Source organism: Lichenostomus cassidix, chromosome 1, assembly GCF_008360975.1.
Source record: "Lichenostomus cassidix isolate B80296 chromosome 1, HeHo_3.0, whole genome shotgun sequence".
NCBI classification, from domain to species: Eukaryota; Metazoa; Chordata; class Aves; order Passeriformes; family Meliphagidae; genus Lichenostomus; species Lichenostomus cassidix.
Window position 1 is genome coordinate 108,457,513 of NC_139479.1, and position 20,857 is coordinate 108,478,369.

Below are 20,857 nucleotides of genomic sequence, written 5' to 3' on the forward strand. Positions count from 1 at the left end.
TATGAATTGGAAACCTTCACTGCTATGAATAAATAATTAGTCATGACTCCTCATTGTGCACTTACTTGCACTTCTAGCTAGGGCACCTGTAGTTGCCTGATTGAAGTCATGTAAAACATCAGCTGAGTGAATTGATCACATGAGGTCAGTTACTTTCATTATTATTATTATTATTAGCCTTGACAAATGCACACATCTTGTGACCCAGGCTTCCAAATGTATAGCTTAAAAAAAATAAATGTCTAAAAATTAAGACCACCTTTTTCAACAGTTAATCTATAGGTTAGCAAGGACAGCTGGCCCTCCTCTTTGGAAGCACAGGTTATGCATTTGCAGCCAACATAAAGAAATGTTTATCCTTGAGATGACTCTTGCTTTGCAACTTACCATTTCTTACAATCCCATTCTGTTCATTTTAGGTATCATACTTCCTCCATGCTCCTCTTACTAACTTTGCCTTTCATTTTCATCAGAAGATGACAGTTTTGTTAGGGTTGACTTCCTAGTACTGACAGTTCTAAAAGAGCAAGGATATTTGTTGCATTGACTAGGGATTTAAAAAAAAAAAATTCATGTTAGGCATTTGTTTATCTATCACTTGTTTGAATAGACAATGTTGCATTTCCAATTTTACCACAATAAGGATTTTTTTTTCTTCTGGGAAGAAAAATAAAATTATGAGTTTCTAAATAAACTCTAACTGTTGTTGAAAATAATTCAGTTATGATCCTCTAAGGCTTGCAAAGTAAATTTCTTCCTTATATACTTAAATTTGCTTATCAACATTAACACAAGCTGTGCACTCCTAAATGCCTACTAGCTGGTAGTAAATCAAGTTTACATTTTTTAACTGACATAGATGTTCAGTTTTTCTGAAATAAAACAAAGTTATACTTTCACTGACAAGCATGCAAGATTTTCACTTTATCTTCACCATGTGAAATTTGAAGTTATTTTAGATAATTTCATGTGTCAAGGTAGCACAAGCTGGAAGCCAAAATGAATTGTTCTACAGGCCCTAATTGCCTTCCTAAGACAAAGCAATATAGTGCTTCACTATAGTCAATTGCTGTCTTGAAAGATGTTTTTATGCATTATGATCAAGGTCTCTATAAACTGTAGAGATAACAGTCAAAAAATTTAAAAAAAATCTTGCTATTATTAACTTTTAAAACAAAACTGAGAATTTTTACTATGTTGTAATGCTGAGAATCAATGTAGTATAATTGAACTTTTAATAGCAGAAAAGCATACATCAGTATGTGACAGGAACTAGAAGGCAGCTGGTAAATTCTTGAGTGGGCACAAATCCCCTTCTTAGATCGGTATTCCAATCTATCAAGTAGTTTCCATACATTAGAAGTAAGTAAATAAATATCTTCCAATCAGCTTCAGACACACCAGTTTTATTAAACTAACAAAGGGGAGCACATTCATTGAAATGAGTGGAATGCAACAAAATAATTTCAAAATGCTTTGTAGTCTAATTTCCATGCCTCAGAGTACTTTAATATTGTTCCTACCCAAAACAAAACTTTCAGATCAAAAACTCTATAAGTATTCAAACGAAATATACAGGAATTATGAAAACATTATATCTATATATAAGCACCAACTTTTTTTTTTCAGGGGGAGAGTTTAAATGATCAAACCCATATGGCCTTCATTCCAATAAAAAGACTGATCAAAAAAATTTAATAAAGCTGATTATACATTTCTTCTACCTCTCAAGGGAAAACAAGTGTTAATGCTAATTGTGAAACTAAAGTGTAAAGTAACTGAAATACAAAATTAAGTCCTAACAGATTTTCACTTCTATGTGGTTCAGTTCAGAGTAACTCTAAACTGCCATTAGACATAAAAATAAAAGTTACTTTAAATCCTATAAAAAACTGATTAAAAATCTGTAACAGATACATTGAATAAGCAAATAAGTAAAACAAGAATCTTTCAAATATTTGCTTAGGCAAACTAATAAAAATTTATTCATCTGAAATGTAACCCATTGTGTAATGTAATCCATAGCACCTGAAAACAGCAAATAAAATAGATGCCTTTGTTACTATAAAATTAATAGCTTAACTTGTGAATATGTGCTATTTTCTGTCATAATGAATCTAAAGCTTTGGAGGTGAATTCCTCTCCAGTGAAGTAAAAAAAAAAAAAGAAAAAAAGAAGAATCAGCAACTGCAGCCACAGCTCTCATTTTGAATTCACATTAGGTTCACCTATAGAAGAGCTGAACTTATTTCCCTACCTGAAATGCATTAAGAACCACCAAAGTGCTGTAATTGGACTCAAAAGGGCAACACTTTGCATGTACAAGAAAGTTTTCCTTTAACTAATTCCCAGCCTAAGTTGATTTTTCAGTACAGGTCATGTTGCTCCTCGAGATAACCAAAATATCAAAAAAATGTTAGCAGATTTTAAAAGCCACTGAGTAATAATATCTGATTTTTTAAAAAAACACCAGCATCATAAGCTGAAATGGTCATGCAAACCTCTATCTTCATATATTCATGTATTTGTTAGCTACCCCAAGTTTTGTAATTTAGGAAGCAAAGTCTTTACTTCTGATAAAAACACATTCCTTCTGTTATGACAGCAACTTTACAAAGAAATAAACTTGATAATAATCTAGGTACAGAAGTAGAAAATCACTTAAAGTGTCAGGAATTGATAAATCTCTAACAGTTTGTGCAAACCACTGTTGAGAAAGTGTAGCTTGGTTAAAAAAAAAAAAACAACGCTGGCTTTTTATTTTTAATAAACTATTAAGCTGTCCTTCACAGCTTGCTCAGATTTGAATGGAACCTTGCAAATAAAACAATTCTTACAATTACATTTGGACTTCATATTAATTGCACAGATTAAAGCACAGAAATACAGCAAGTTTGCATTGTTATGTTTGTGTACTTGAATGGCTTGTAGAGATTTTATTTTCTCAAGGAAATGGCATTTCTACTTTTCATGTCATTATCAATTGAAATTCTGTCTGAGGCAAAAACTAAACCAAACTCTCTCTCCAGGCTGACTAGTTAGAAAACATAAGTATACACGCACTGCTGCCAACTCTCACGGTTTTATCAAAAAGAGTAAAAGGTGTTTTCCTCCAAGGTAAGGGTCAGCAATTTATGTAAGTTCCCACTTTCCCTAATGGGCCAAAGACAAAGCCATCCGAGCAAAACGTGAGGGTTTGAAAAGTCACACCATTTTCCAGACTTAGGGGTTAGCAATGCTCATGTGAAGCTTTATGAAACATGTAGTTCTGGAAATAGAAAAATCATTCCCTTTAGGCAAATATGGTATTATATATCAGCTAAACTCCCTGTGCAGATGAACCATTTACCAGCTTCTTTCTCACCTTGTATTATAATAAACCACTGCTAAAACTGAAGGGTTTCATGTATGGTTAATATTAAACTATTTCAAAGCATGCCTTGGCCTTGCTGGATGTCAAGCATTATCTCACTCATCTTTCTTGCTTCTCTTTGTAAATATATGTTTAAGTTGCATCTACAATGCAAATTTAACCCAAGTAATTGGAACTGAGTTCATTTGCCTCATTGTCTGCCAACACCTCTTTCCTCACTGTGTGTTCCTGATTTTATGGCTCAGTTATGCCTCTCATGAACGCCATTGAATGGCACTTCCTCAGCCCAGAATCCTGGTGTGCAAACACAACCAATGTTTACAGCACTTGACTGACCAGGCATTCTTTAACTAATAAAAGGATCATTCAGACCTATTTTGCTTTTGGGAAGAAACAATTTTTGTTAATCATCTTAGAAGAGATATCAAAAACCATGATTAAGAGAGAAAAGTCAATGACATCTGTATTCACACCACACCTTGATTCCTTGGAAAAAATTTCCCTTATCTCTACCTGAATAAATACTTCTGTCTATATTTATTGTAAATATTGACTGATATACTTAGGAAATAATCTAGAGTACAGGAATTCACTACTCCTTTTTACCTTCTCAAAGATATTGCACACAGTCCTGCAGCTAAACTCAGTGTTAGAGGTTTCTCATTAATACATCCTTACTTGTTTCAAAATGCCACCATGTATTTTAGATATTTGCTCTCATTTAAAGGGGACAGAGAGGTGTTCATTGCTATTTCAAAGGAATCATTTTCAATTCAGTTTTATCACAGTGAATTACTGAACTACAGTTTGAGTGGTTTGGAGGTTTGCTAAGAATATTTCTCTCAGTTCTGACTGAAAACAAGAGGCAGAAAACTTTGGGTTTTTTTTTTTTTGTGCAGTCCCATCAAGGCCTGTATTCAAAGCAGTTGGTTATTAATTGCTTTGCAATGACACTGAATGTACAGTACTAAATATATATAGGGTTTGACTATCCTTCCCCAGGATGCCCCTGCTAGTTTCTTGCATCTTGTGTTCTATGTTTTGCTTAGTTTTCATTTCATCCCTCTTAAAAGCAAATTTAATCAAGATTTTTTGATCTTCAGCCTTATAATTATCTTTCAGTCTAAAGCAAGATGTTTACTGTTTACTAGTCTTGATGTATTTTTTTTCCTGACTTCAGAGAGGTTTAGAGATGTCAGCTTTTTTAGTAGTGCCAGAGTTACCAGGTACCTCTAGTACAACAAAAATTGCACTTTGGAAGTGTTTATACACATACTTTTAATGAATATGTAATAATTCCTATTAGATGTCAGAAATGACTATGTACTTACATGTAATACCTTTGCAACAGAGTGGAAGTATAAAACCATAATGCTGTTGGTCTACTGGAATTCAACTTCTTCCACCTCTCAGAGCCATCAGAAGAATATACTTGAATTACCATTCATTTTGCATTGTAATTTTGAAAAATAAAGAAAATGAATCATCCTAAAAAAAAAAAAATCAGGGTTATATAATCTTATTTCCATTCAGTTTCTTATATGCTCTCAGTGGAATTCAACATTTAGGGTATCAGTACAAGGTACCTGAACCCAGTCTCACAAAAAATTGCCAAAAATTGACAATCACGTGGCACTCAGCACTATTAAGAGACTTGTAAAAGGCACAATTTAATTTTTTATTTTTAAAGTGCTACTATAACAAGAAAAACTCAAACATCAACATAAACACCACTGATACCATAGACCCCATCTCAAAATGGTAACACTCAAGTGACAGAACTGGGTTACAAACCTAGAGTTTGCTTAAAAAAATATAATCACACCTCAGCAATCTCTTCAGGGACTCTGAGTATTCATATTTTAGACAAGAACTACTATTTCTGAACTAACGTAGTGCTTATAAACAACATACAAAATATGCATGAACAACAGTGAAAAATGAAGGAACAAAATATTCTATGCCACCACATCTCTTTCCTCTCTTTTGCACATCACAGAGAAATAATATATTTATTAGAGAACTTTAGGAAGCACTAGAGTTTATAACTTGATTTTCAAATCCTTTAAAAACTTGAAATGCCTGGTTCTAAATCACATGGATATTATTCCGTTAGCTGATATGAACACAAGTGGAAAATGTAATATTTTTTGGTGGCTGGTTTCATCATACTCTGCTGTATAGAACCTGTGGGAGTGTGTCATTTCCAGATGTGTTTACAGTGTCTTCAAGACCTGTAAAACCATAGATGGATTTGTTTATTGAGTGAACTAGCCTAATTTTAATTTTTCAGTACCAGTGGTAGTAAGCTATTAATTGCTCCTTAGATTAGAGGTCTTGATTAAAGGATTTGGTTTTCTTGAATTGAAAGTATGACTGCATGCAGTCTATTTCTTTGAAATATCCAATTTTCACTGATCCCAGAAAAAAGTATTTTTCTAGGCACTGCTCCTTCTCCTGATGCCTTCCAATTTCTTTCCTCTGTACTTGAGCTGCTTTTTTATTTGCACGAGTACCTACGCACACATTAATGCCTCAACTCCCAATTTTAGTCCTCTGTTCCTACCCTCTCATTTTATCTAGTCCATTTGACAGAGTGGAAAATTTCATTCTCAAACTTTTTATCTTCCTTGAGCACCTTCCACGGTGTTCTTTTAGATGATTAAATTACTTCTTCTTCCACCTAAGTGTTCTCATCCTTTTTTTTTTTAATGTATGATCTCATTCACTTTGAAAACTGTATCAACATCACAAGTTCTACTCACAAGTACACTTTCATTGGTAGTCTGCCTCCTAATATTGCTTTTCTTCTTGTTCTTAGTTGCTAATTTTACCAGCAGCACCAAGTCTAATACACTAAATCAACATGCCTTTCTTACAAAACTTTGACAAATGCAGATGAGTTACCTTCTTTCATACTTTTAGTCTACCAACTATGTATCTTTACAAATATCGCTCATATTTTAGCTAAAAACTCCTGTATTTGCTCTGAAGAGGTGGTTTTAACTCTAGTTTCAATATTTTATACCCTTGTTTTCTTCTGTTTTTGCAGTGTCAAAACAATGCAAGGAATCAATAAGTACATTGTGTTCCTTGTATCAGGGTTTGCTCAGAGCTAAGAGATTCACACTTCAGCTTCTGCTCTTTGTCTCAATGTCTGTGGGTGGGAATGGAAAAAGACAGAGAAAGCTATGGGTGTACTAAATAGGTGACATAATGTACTGTATAGCACAAGATCACCCTTATTTACACCTAACAAGAGCCTAATCAACATGCAATACTGAAATTTGTTCTTTTTCTTTGCATGCTAAATATGTAACATATTTAAGGGAAAACCAAAGTCGCATAACAAGTGCACATGACATGACACCAATTCAGCATACAGCAGACTCCTTAAACTGAGTATATAGCAACTTGCACTGATTTGATATCCTGTCAGGCTGTTAGGAACGGCAGAAGTAGACATTAAGCAGGGAAGTTTCTGATTTATGTTACTCTTTGCTGTTGTCTGCCTTTGTTACTCTGTCCATTCTTCAGACCTACTGAATGCGAAACAAATGTAAGCTGTACTTCTATATGTGCCCATTTTTATGATCAGCTTAAACCATCATTTATTTAAAACTGAATTTGACTTGGAAGTTTTCAAGGGAATTGCCACCTATTCCATGAGGTAACTGGACAAAATTATCAGTGCTTTGAAAGTCAGGATCCAATCATGTCATTATTACTTATTCCAGCTGGTTCCAACTACTTTTACTACAAATCCCTAATTTTGACATGTAGCCTACTTGAAGGCCTATAATTTCGTTAAAAATATGGTGGCATTAGAGAATTATGATCAACTATTTATTCTAACATGCTTACAGTACTGTCCAAGAAGACATTCTGGAACAGAGATATTTATCACTACTATGATGACAGTTTCATTAAGTCTTTAGTACTTTAGGCAACGGATAACCTTTTTGGTAAAACTTCCATATAATTCACCAAAAGTCCCAAAGTTAGGTCTGTTTGCACTGCTGTCCCATCGTGTTCTAGAGGCACAACTGGCACATTTTTCAATTCAAATGAACATTACACAATGATCTTTCATTGCTCAAACTCTTAAGTCAGTTTTTCTATAGTAACTTCTGGAGTGGTTTTAGCATCTTTGAACTCACATTTTGCCAGTACTAGAAGCACAAGTGTCTTCCACTGTCTAAAAACTGTACTACAGTTTATTTTTGTTCGCTCTCTAAGACCTTCATAATTCCTTTTCTTTTTCCTAACTAAATAGAAAGAACCACCCTAACCAAAGCATCCTGAGTAAGAACTCAAGAATAAAGAATTAATACGATCAGTTCCAAACAAATATATCAGCCCAGGAAAAACAAAACAAAAAAGCAAACAAAAAACCCAACAACCAAAAAATAAACTAGGAAAAAACCCTAAAAAAACCCCCAAATGAAACCTGTTTCTGAATTTCCCTGTCCTGTATCTGTGACATCTTTTCATATCCTGTCCAAATGCTGTACCCAAAACTCTACAAAAAACTACAAACAATCCACACAATCACAGACAATGTTTGCAGAGATGGGTTGCACAACACAGTAAAGTCAGAATCCATGCCCTGGCTAACCCAACTGCTATAGTACAGACACAGCCTACCAAATTTATTTGGAAAAAAAAAAATCCAATTAAGGCTAATTTCACCTTACAAATAACAGGAATTCTCTACATAGGAATATCAGGCATTGCAGCTCAAGACATGAGAAAAAGAAAAGTAGACATCCAAACCAGAATATTTTGCAACACTTTCAGTAATATTTTCAAGCAAAACAAAAAAATTGCCACTCTGCTCACAAGCCCTTGACTCTTGTCCTTCATTTTTGACACTCATTGTCTAAGTGAGATTACACTGCAGTTTGGTGGAGGTACTTCAGAAGGCAGAATCAAACCACAGCAAGACATCTGAACAAAATGTGCCATATCATTTTCATTTCAGGTGTTTACTTGATGGAAGTCCTGACAATTGGGTTTATCTGGTTTATGGAGAGTATTTTAATTTATATCAAGATGACACACAAGAAAAATATGGAGGGCAAAAATAGATTTTTCTTGTAAGTAACTGAAAAACTAGAAATTGAAGTTTCATGGGAAATCAATGCAATTTCAAGTCTTGAGCAAACTTCCACAGGAAGGCTGAGAAACTTACTTTTCAAAATTGTGTCTGCTATGTTCAATCTATATAGATTACTACAAAATAGGCCTGCAGTTTGGATCACTGTAGTAGGTATAGCTTTTGTAAAAAATGCCCACGGAGATCATCACTGTTAAAAGAAATCATGATTTTACAGGCAATATAACAACCCAAAAAGCTCTTGAAATTATTCCTTTCCTATGCTCTGAATAAGAGACCTATGAATTCACCTATTGGTTCAAACTTTTATCTTACAGACATATTACCTTGCATTGCATGGTAGAATTACTCTCATTCAACTGTTTTAGAAAGCTTATGCAGCTCTTTGAGGAGAGCAAGCAAAAAGAAAAGCTTTAGGGTAGTGGAACATGTACATCTATCACACTTGCACTCATGCAGAACATCTGCTGTGTCTTCTCACCTCACATCATCTCAGTGTGCCCCAGTTCCTTCTCTCCCACCTTCTTTTGAGACGAGAATGTTGAACCTTATATCCCATGAGTGCTGAACAAGGCAACATCTCAACTAAGGACATACATTTCCTCAGCATGGCAAAATATCACTTGGAATGTTTTGGTCTCGATGTAGTAAATCCCCCCCAACGAGATAAAGTATGATTTCCTAACTTCTTGATGAAGGCCAATTGAACTTCCACCTTGTTGCTGGATTTACAATAACACAAATAAATGAGCACTCCATCTGCATTTTTAAACTAATCACTCCAGCCTTATTTCTCAAGAAACAGAAGAAAGGTACCTAGAGCAGATGCGTTTCATAAACTAAAGGAATATTTCTGATGCTACCAAGTGAATACAATGGCATGAATTGTTTCAATTTTGAATTTCCCTTCCTAGAAAGGAAGCTTTTACCAGTTTAACTAAACAGGTCCACTCTACACTATCCACTTCTTTCCATCACAGACACTTTGGCCTTCACCACTACCAACGTGGTCATAGTACAACAAACAAAATAAAACACTGTATTAGCCTAGACACAAAGCCCTGCTGAACAAAATACCAGCTAGCTGAAGCTATCCTACCTCCAAGACATTTTCTATCATAAATTTACCGTTTGAAAACACCCTTCATAATAGCAATCCTGCTGTGAAAAGCAATTTTGTTAGTATTTGGAGTTTGTAATATATAAAAAAATTCTGACAGTTTATATTCTGACTCTGACATGCTCTGAAAGATCTTTCTCTTTAAAAGCATTTTTTCAATACCATGTCTAAGGAAACTTAAAAAAAAAAGTTAAACATTTCACAGCCTCTAATTTTCCAAGAATTGGATTCAATTGAGCCTCAACAACTTTATAACACACAATAGGGGAAAAGTACTTTCTTCTGTAACTTTACGGGAAAGAAAAAAAAAACTTCAATACCTCCAGTACTACTGGTTCTGCCATGGGGACAACTTCTGTAATCCACTTTTTGTCATCTGAGAACATCAGAAAGCTTTTTAAAAAGCAATCCCTTTTTGGTTTTAATTTTATTTTGCTCAGATAGCTAAAAAAAAGTTATTCTTGCTTGGCCCTGCAGATTATATAACAGTTTTATATAAAGTAGCTTTTAATATTAAGCAAGTCCTACATAATAGCTTTTAGTGCTTTTAAATGAGAGATTAGATATTTGTCTTTTTTAATGTTGTTCCAGCAGCATTTGTGATTTCTTATGTAGGTCTGAACTGTGTCAACAGAATTAAGAGAACTTGCTATACACAATATGCTCTATTATAAACAACACAATGACCTTCAAAAGCTTACTGCTTTGTAAAAATGCTGCAAGAATTTCTGCAGCATATTTTGCATCTTGCCTCTTTTCAATGAGGTGCTCATATTTTATAAAACAAAATTTTAAAGCCTCTTTATATATTTGTGTAACCATTTAGTTTTGTCTGATGTACTTACGTATAAATTTATCAATAAAAAAGTAAATTTGAAAATAGATTGAATTTGTGTCAATTTGTGTGATCTATATTATTTGCCAACTGGCTAACAGTTATTTTCTTGTATATTCATGACTGAATAGTTTACTACAACTAGAACTAGATTATTTTGAGTGTAGACCTGTGCACAGAACAAATCACAAGCACTACAGAAAAAAAAAAATCTATAGGAAAAAACCCATGGAAAAATTATATTCTCTTATGAAAAAGTAGATGAGCAAGTTACTACTTAAATATTTCTGTCGCTATATAACAGGTCTTTAAGGTATTGGGCTTTCAGACTGCTGAAACATGCCAAAGCTACCTCTTAAGTACCTGAAGCTGTTGACAACTCTAGCTAAATATTTCCTTCCTTTTATTTTCACATAGGTTGAGTCCTCAGGCTTTATCAGCTTCTGTACAATAACTAATGAAACATCCAAAACCGTGACAGGCTACAGAGAGCACCACAGAACCATTTACAAGCCTAAGCCTGAAATACCTGTGTTCTCACCTTCATTTCCTAGCCACACTTAGCACAGGGTAGATTTCACCAGGGTGATTTCTTAAGAAGGTCTCCTTTGCTGGCACAGCTAGAAGCAGGGAGGGTTCAATGGTTCTGAGCAAAGCTACGCTGGAAAGGGATTCCTGAGGCATGGCTTTGACTCTCCCTGATGAGCCTCTGAGTCACTTTGCAGGCCCACCTGAAGGGCAGCCAGCATGATGCACTCTCTGTTCAATATTCCTTGAAGAGAAGGGACAGTGCTGCTCACCTTTTTCCCCAAAAGAACCCAGTGGTGAAAACCATTCTACCCCACAGCATGGATGCTCAATTCGCTTGCTTCCCACCAGTGTGTCCCAGTCAATTTACAGGGGTTTTGTTTGATTGTTTGGGTTTTGTTTCTTGTTTTTAGCAATAGTAATTAGAGAAGAGGATCTCAATCCTCTTCCTCCTAGGTGAGTATACCAAAACCATGTCTGTCACTCCCCTCGGATCTGTCATGATGTGAGTTTCAATCCACACAGAGCTCTTTTATTAGACTCCACCAGCTATGAGCAATGCTGCCTGCACTGGTCTTGTTTCCTACACAAAAAAACCACAGGGCTAAGATCAGGATCTGATCTGTGTCACAGAAATTCATATCAACATGCACTCCCAAGGTGTCCACACACCCTGAACAATAAGTCTGAAAAACACATGCCTCAATGCTGTGCCATAAAGCAGTACTGATTGATTTCTCCCTTGCCTTGCCGCCTGCATTTCTCAAAACCTTTCTTGTTCATCTGGGGTTTGCAGTGAAGAGAAGATCTCAGTGGTAATCCACACATCCAATTTTCACCCTATATGACAGTACTGCAAAAAGGCACTCTCTGGATGGAGTAAACTGATCCTGAGCCATCCACAGATGGCTTCAGCTGCCAGACATGTTGTTTCAGTAGGGTATCCCATAATCCTCACCTTTTAGCAACAACACCTATTAGCAGCTATCATTTCAGATTGCCTTGATGATTTAAAAAACAAGTGGTCTCCCTCTGTTAAAAGCTGTTTGTAGTGGTTCCAGGAACAGGCTTTCTCACTTTGTGCAACTGCTCAAAAGCCATACTACTTTAAAGAAGTTTATATGATAGTCACTGAATCATTCTGAGAGTAGCAGTCTTTGAGAATTCTTTATTAACTGTACTCCTTCTGAATCTGGACATATGCCCACTCCTTTGTAAGGAAATCGAGTTGTTTCTGTCACAGCAGGCAGCTCTCAGCAAGCTTTAGATGCTATTCCCCACCCTCACTATAAGCTAGACAATTTAACATGTTTCTCTCACAGCGACTGTACACAGGGATAATAAATGACTAGCCATTCCAAATCCTGCCGTGCCTCTGGCATTTTCCTCCTGATGATCTCAAGAGCACTATTAGCACCAAATATACACCTGTGGCTAAAAGATAAACTAGCAAAGTACCTTCTTCTCTTGGAAGAGTGCCTTGCAGCACAAGACTCATTAATCTCCCAGCTATTTTGTTTGGGTGCTCCCAGCCACACATTTGAGAACTACTCTGCACTTCATCTGATGCACGAAGCAACGCTCAGGGTAAACTGGCTCTGTCTACAGCTGCCCCCCTCCCTTTCTAAATCTTCTGGAGCTGGAAGAGCTGCGCTGTAAAGCTTTCATTTAATCTTAATCCAACATCAACCAAGGAATGACAAGAAACATTATTTCCCTGAGATCACCAAGACTAGCTTTTTCCAAGTTCCACTGGAGAGAAGTGCTAAGTTGTAAATTCCTTGGTATAGTCAGGCAGCCCCAGAGCATCCCTGACCCCCCTCAGTACTGACAAAGTACCAGGTATCAACTTGGCTATTTTCTTGTTATGGGGAATGCTTCTGCAGTTCCAGCATGCTGGGAAACATCTGCTGAAGCTGCTACTGCCTCTTTCATGTGCCATAATAATCTGCTTCCTATGGAAAAGTAAATGCCAAATGGAGAGAAAAGAGGTGGAGATCCAAAGGGCGAAAATGGGCAAAATTAGGGCAGTGGGCTCAAGCTGAGCACAAGTGCAGATGAAAGAACAGGCAAGCAGATGAGCACCTGTTATTGTTCTCCCTATTGCTGTTTATGTCTCTGCCAACTTACTCAACCATCTTCCCTCCATCCTGTAGGTTGACACCAAACACAAATACCAGCAGCTGCAAAGCATGCATAAAAATTCTGGAATTCAAATCTCTAGACAGTGATTCAGTACAACAGCACAGTCTTGTTTCTTCCGCTTGTCTATTTATTGTGGCAGGGCTAGCAGGAAACCATTCCAAACAGAGAAGCTGAGGGGGCAGAGTTAAATAAAATTTAATAAACTGAGCTAGTTAGAAAAAAACAGAGGAGTAAAGGTGAAAGGCAGTAACTTCTGATAGAGATTACAATCAATCAGAAAAATATGCTAAGATTTGGAAAGCAGTGGGGAAAAACCATGATAACTCAGTCAGGTGAGGACTCTTCTGCTTCACCCTGCCTTGGGATAGTTTAGGGCTGAAAAATCCTTCAGAGAACTTGCCAGTGTTCTTCATAGACTGCTTTTACAATTCCAATATGCTTTTAGAGTTCCAGGCTAAAAAACTGTGCCAGAACTGTGACCATTCAACTAATTTACTTTTCAGTGACCCACAGGAATTTGAAGACTAGGACAGGGAGAAAAATACAAATATAGTAAAATAAACTGTAGTTCATAAGACTGCATCTCCCATGTGGTGTGCTGCATACAAGCTGTACCTATCCTCAACCCAAAAAACATATCTCCCAATTCATCAAATCTCAAGCAACCTGTAATTTTTTTTTCTGTCTATGTCAAGCAGATTAAACCTCTCTTTTGCTGTATGTTCATCATTCAGCTGCCTGTTGTCAGCTTGTTTCTGCTCAGTTTGGATCAGCTCACAATGCCAGCCCTGCCTGCAAACATGACAATTTCACCAACCTCAGTGCAGCTGCCAGCATGGCACAGTCTGCCATGACTCTGCTCTGCCCCTGGTCATACACAGTTTCCTCTCCTTGACTAAGCACCACTATTCATTTTTGAAAGAATCATGTTCCAGGTCTTTATTCCCTGTCCCAAAGTCTATCTTGACTCTTTCATCCCAACCTTTCTCCTCATGAAACCAACTACACATAAGGATTCCATGCTGGCCAGTTCAGTTACATTATATTCTGATTATTATTTAGTCCCTTTACCCAATTTGAAGGCTAATCCTTTGGGCACCTCTCTATAATGAGGTTATGCTACAGATAGAGGTGAAATGATGAAAATGGAAACTTGCAAATTTGGACCAAGACTGAAATCACATGCATTTAAAGAGCTTCTTTGTTTAAAAACATCACCACAGACACAAACCCTCTACTCTCAGTCCCTGTATCAAATAAAAATTAGACACTATTATGCTCATTAGGATGTAAACTTGAACTCAACTGCACTTACTAGCTGAAGTAACACAGATAGTAAGAGCTAATCCACAGAAGTCTTTCAAACTACACTGCCATTTTTCCCAATTTCATTCACTTGAATTAGGCTAATAACTGCAAAATATGTTATTGTAAAGCATATGTTGAATTTGGCTCTCCATGTACATTTTCCTCAACACACTTGATGACCTTGATGCTGATTACTGTTGCATTCCTTTGTCAAAGACAAGGATTTAAAAACGCTGTATGTATTTGTGATTATTAATTCCATGTCTTCTACATACTTATCAAGTCTACTTAATGATTTTTCCCTCTTGATTAACTAGAGAACTATTATTAGCTAGCTATATTAGCTACCTATCTTATTACATGTTAAGAAGGTTTTGCACTAAAGAAAATAGCGACTCAGTTGTCCTTGATGTGCTCCTGTTTATTGTTCTCAGATTTGTAATAATTGCTGCCAGACCAGCCTTCCTTTGTTCCCTGAGCTTTTAGCTTTTCAGTACTCAACTGATGAGAGCTTTTTAGCTCTCATCAATTGTGTTTCATTTGGGGATGAAATACTCATCCAACTATCAAACCATTACTATTTCAAAACCATTTACATTCTGTTCACACTTAAATGCTAAGGTTTAAAGTATTTATTCTTTAATGTGTCCATTCCCCTTGACATACATACCTGCCCTTCCAATCCCTGTGCTTTCAGCTCTTTGAACATCCTGTACCAAACAGATCAAACATTACTTGGCATCAGAGCAAGCTCCTGAACAGCTAGACACAAAACCTTCTCTATGATCCATTTCTTCCTTCATACAAAATATAAACTTATATCCCTGCTTTACAAAGCAATTCCTTTTGGACATACATCTGACTTAGTCACTAGTGTTTCAGCTTATAAAAGAGCCATGTTCCACATGCACACTTCCTAATGGAATGCATTTTCCTCTACCACTGAAGTAGAAAATACTTGTTACCACTGCATTGTCCTTATAAGGGGAAACAACCCCAAACAAAACACCCTTCTGCTTAAAGCACTAGTAAATTTTTTTAAAAAACAAAACAAAAAAGCCCACACATACACACAAACCCACAGCAAAACAACATTTCTGTGAAGTGCTGCTTATCTCTCTGGAAGTGTCTAGCTAGTTAGCTGACTGTCTTACACATCATAAAAATTTAATAAAGAACTAATCCCACTCTAAAACTCAGAGCTCTCTCAGCTCTGTCAGGGATGCTTCTCCACATTAGTACTTCAGAACCACCACTTTAGCAGTCACTGAAATTCATTTCATGAGCTGTTCTTCACAGCTTCTAGTCACATATTTCTTGATTTATCTAAAGAGATCTTACACTACACAAGAGTGGCCTCCTTTCAGACTAGTAAATTATGCTTAGCCTTTCTGGAGATAATTTGACTAGATTCAACTGCCCTTTCCAAGAAAACAAACAGACCCTCATACACTCGTGAACCAAAATTCAGCATGTATTTTTGGCAGATAGGCATGGACAAAACAGATGGAGGAAAAAAAACAAAGGAAAACAAGAAAAAGCAACCTTGATTTTCTCCAGAAGCCAGTTCTGCCAGATTTTTTGTGGATTTCCTCACAGTTGTTTTACTGAGATACTATTGTCCACAACCATTGACAGTAGTCAAGATAATCCTCATCCATAATAGGATTAATGTCTGAGCCAAAACCTGACTCCTCCAAGTGGTGGTTAGTGTCACAGATTCAAAATAATTCAGGGTGCAACTTATTGGGGCTGTACTTCTGATGGGCACAGGTGGTTCCTCACCTGTGTGTGTGCACAGATGTGCTCACAAACAGTGCTAGAGACACAAATCTTTCTTTCCCTTTTCTGTCCACAACACATTTCTCACTCCTCTCCCCACTTGATGTTTATGAACTTCACCCTGGCCAAGATGAGAGACAGAGGGTGCATCAAATGAGCACAAAGCAGCACACACTTGCTTGACTGTCTTTACATATAATTTCCAAACTGGCAATCATGTGAACTGGTGGCACACTGACACAGAGGTTCTGCCCATGAACAGCATCTGCTCTTAGATATTTCAAAGTGGGCATCTTGTTCAGCAACAAAGCTCAGTGCGCTCTTGCAAGCACAATGACAAAGGTGTCACTTCATGTTTGTTGAAAGAGGTGTGACTGCATGCATGGGGAGAACTGCACACAAACACATTAGATTTCCAAGCTTTTTCGGATGCACAGGAAAAGAAACCAGCTAAAACCCCATGTTTTACTTTTCGTTGAAGCCTAGAGGGCTTACTGTGCTCCCTTGCCATTAGCTGTTGTTCTTCCTTGCAGCGCTGATGCATAAAAACCTCTACATATTTCTTTGCTACCAGGAGTTGCCAAATTATCATGAGAACACACTATAGCACATAGGTGTCCATCCAAAAGAAATTTAGTACTAAATGCCTAAAATTCGTAACTCCAGAACAATTTTTAGAAAGTTTTCTTTTCTTAGGTTGAAGTGATAACTCAAAAGAAGCCATAGGATCTGTAAAGTGAAACTGAAAAGGAAAAACTAAGGCTACCTGATTTTTTTTGCTAATTTTCACCTTTCTCATGAAAAAAATTAAGGTATTATTGCACTTCTAAAGTGAGTTTACACTGGCCACACCACTTAAACCCAAATATAAACTACTTCTACCCCAAAACATTTCTTCCTTAGAGGTTGTGTTGTTGGGAGCAGGGAGAAGAATCTTTGTTTATTCAAGGGTTTCAGGTTTTTTTTATACACTATTTGGCTTTGCTCCCAGTGCACTGCTTGTGCTGTATTAAGTGAAATAAAATCAATTCTATGCATACATCGATAAGTACTTTCAAACACACATAGATGTCTTCTGTTCTGCCAGTTGAGGAATGTACAGTTTTCCTACCAGTGCAATAAAAATATAGTTAGTGACTGAAACCACAAATATTTTTTTTTTTTAGGAATGCCACCAAGTTTCTCTTTTTTTTTGAATACTGTAAAGTGTAAGAAAATTATACAAACCCCCATCACTTATATCACATTTCAGTACAACTTAAAATCTGACTTCTAATACCCCATATAATATGTAAAATATTGAACTGTATAGTTTTGCCAGCGTTCTTCTACTTTGGTTTTACTGATAATTCAGATGACTGAAAAAAATTTGTTTTTCTTTTAATGAAGTAATTGATAATAATTCATTTTCAGCTTTAGATTTACAACTTTCCTGGGGATGCTTAGTAGATGTTTTAAAGAAAGTATCAGAGAAAGTACTGCAAGAGAAACAAATATCAACAACCTTGGAGAATTAAAAAAAAAGAGGAGAATATATGAAGGAGGTAAAGAGTATTGGCTTTGACTGGAAGAACTTATGTTTATCTCCACCTATATTTTATCTTTTACTCAGTCCAGGGCTATGATTCCCAGAGGTGAATGTCTGTCTCTCTCAGCATCATGCTATGAGGCAGTAGATAATACAAAGTAGAACTGTAGTTAAAATTCTTATAATGTGCTGGTTTTCCTACTGTTGCCTCGAAGGCAAAAAAGAGACCACTGAGCTCTATTGTATTGAAGCTTTCAAATGCAATTTCAGCCTAATGCTTTGCATTAATATGTGGCATCTCTAAGTGCTCTGCTGTACTCCTGAAGGAAAGAATGACTCAGGTACTGTGAGAGGCACATCTGTGATTAAATATGGCAATGGTATTTGTGCTGCAAAGCCGCTGGCAAAACAGCTTAAGAATTAATGAGAAGAAGGTTCCACCACAAAGATGGTGGAGCCAATTTATGCAGACAGATTGACAGTGCCCAAAGAGAGAAAACAGAAATTAGCCTACCATACATGTTTCTGCAGATATGGCTAAATTGCCTTTAATAAATACAGTTGTACATAGATATTAATCTCTGCCTGGACATACAGCTTATTTATTCAGCTACGTTATGCTATGCTATGTGACTTTGAGAGGATAAGGTCTTCCAAACAGATATTGATGTGGTTTAGACCTGCATGTCTTGCAGGAACTGATCATACTAGCTGTGATTACAAACTTAGAAAAAAATCTCCAGAGTAGCAAATGTTTAACTTTCTTTTTCCTCTCCCTAAATTTAAAATGTCTAGTTGGTCCCACTGCTTGGACAAAAAAGCTATTACAACTTGAACTTTTTTTCTTGAGGAAAATGAATAGCTTTTCCTCCAAAATAATGCATAAAATCATCTTGCTTTTCAAAACACTAATGAATTTATAACATAGAAACACAATAACACATATTCAACTAAACAGTTTCCTTATTTTTTTTCTCAGCTATGTTACATTGGGAAAGAGGTTTCAACAATGTAGAGTTATGGTTTCTTTGCCACATAACTGGTTCCCTAGAAATGAATTTCATATGATACCTGCTCCTCTAATATGTACTCTTCAGTGGATTTCATAAGCTTTAATCAAAAGACTTGAATCACATAAAAATACTTGAATGGTGGATAGTATAGACAGGCACATAATGAGAATTTTAGACCCCACCCACTCCCACTCCAGTGCACTTGAGAGCATCTTGGTCAGTACATTTTACAGGATTACAGACAGATGCTTTACCTGGAGCCATTGTGTTGTGGTCCAAAAAACATTCAAAGTTGGAGCAATTTGAATTATTACTGAAGATGATGGCTCCCTTAAAGCTATCCCACTGCATAAATTCAAACACAGAAACCTGTTGTATCTAACAATGCTGTATATTAAGCAAGACAGTGTTAAGACAGCAATAAGAATGATGGAAAGAAAATTGCAACTCTTCATCCTAAAAGCCCAACTAATGCAGTTTAAAAGTTATAAAAGGGGAATTAAAAGACACTAAGAGTTTAATATTTTTTGTCAACTGTTTTTTTTAAAGTGTTACCAAGCACCTCCCAATAACACCTACATGAGACACTACAGATGTTTCCAGAACAGTGTTTTCTTTATGGTTACCAGCTTCCCTTTCACAAATCACACCATGGAAATTTTCAAGAGTTTTAATACAAAACATAAAAAATTACCCTTAATTCATACAACTTTAAAATTAAACAGAACTACAGTCCAGAGTTTGAATTTTAGTATCAGGGAAGCAAAACGAATAAAAAAAGATAATCTAATAGATAAGGATTTCTTTTCTAAGCTCTTGAATATGCCTATGCATTTGCATCACTTTGGGCCCCATTTCTAAAACACATCCTGTAGCAGAAATCCAAATGAAACGAGTATTACATTGTGATGCATTTTAAGATAAAAGCCAAATCCTCATTCAAATTTTTACCAGCGAGGTTTGGGGGGTTGTATTGTTTTTTCTTTTTTTTAATGCTGTAATCTACCTCATTCTTCAAAATCTATTAAGGACAAGCCTATTTTATACATATATAAACATAAATAAAAATTATCTAAGCTCAGACTGAGTGATGCTAAACTTATTTATGTTTTGGTTTATAGAGACTAGATTTACCTCTGTCACTCTGTTACAATGCCTGTATCCCTCAGCACTGACCCTCCACACAGATCTCTTCTGTAGCTAATTATTACTTCTGCTTCTCCTCCCCATCACGTTATCCCAACCCCACCACAGCTCTGCAGGCTCATGTGGAAAGGCACAGAGATGTGGTGAAGCAGTGTTTGTTTGTTTTTCAGAAGGGGAAAAAGCTAAGGACTCATTAACTGGACAAGATGCCTGTAAGAATTATTACAGACCCTTTACACCAATCACAGTGCATTAAAACTGTCAGGCAAGACGGCAATTAGCACCACAGACCACCCTCCCTGTCCTGTAGGGCACAGGATTGTCACATCACACCTCATTGTGCAGCCTGGTCAGCTAAAAGTCGTCCTAATTTTCCCATTTTTTTCTTGAACAAAACGAAAATAAGGTTATGAACCATTAATTATCACAGTTTAAAATGTGCTGAAACTGGAATGACCCCTCTGCTTCTGAGCAACCCTGTTTGCTGCTGAAAAAATCTTATCTGAGCAAAAGAAGAAAAGAAGGGAGAAGTTAGTTTGTTGTGTTCTTTGATTTTTTTTTTTTTAATTCTGCCCACCTTTGTTAAAGACCTCAAGAAGAGGGTCTGTGCACTGAACAGCGTGGAGCAGATGAGTAGGCTTGAGTGGTCAGGCAGACAGGGCACATCTGTGGGGAACAGAACACTTCCATTGTTGCCTCTGGTCTTGCAGAGACACTTCAGGAGAGATAAAAGGCCAGGGTAAATAAATATGCTTTTCTATTGAATCAGTTCTATTCTCAAAGCACATTCCAAAGTGCCAAATCAGCAGCAGGATAGGAAAACATGCAGAGTTGATTAGGAAATATGTGATATGCTAATAATTTTGAAAAAGTAGCTGGGGAGATGGGAAAGAGCCTCTTCAGGTTCCTGTAAGATGTGTATGGCAGATCTATTCATGTAAATGAGCAGGGAACACAGAA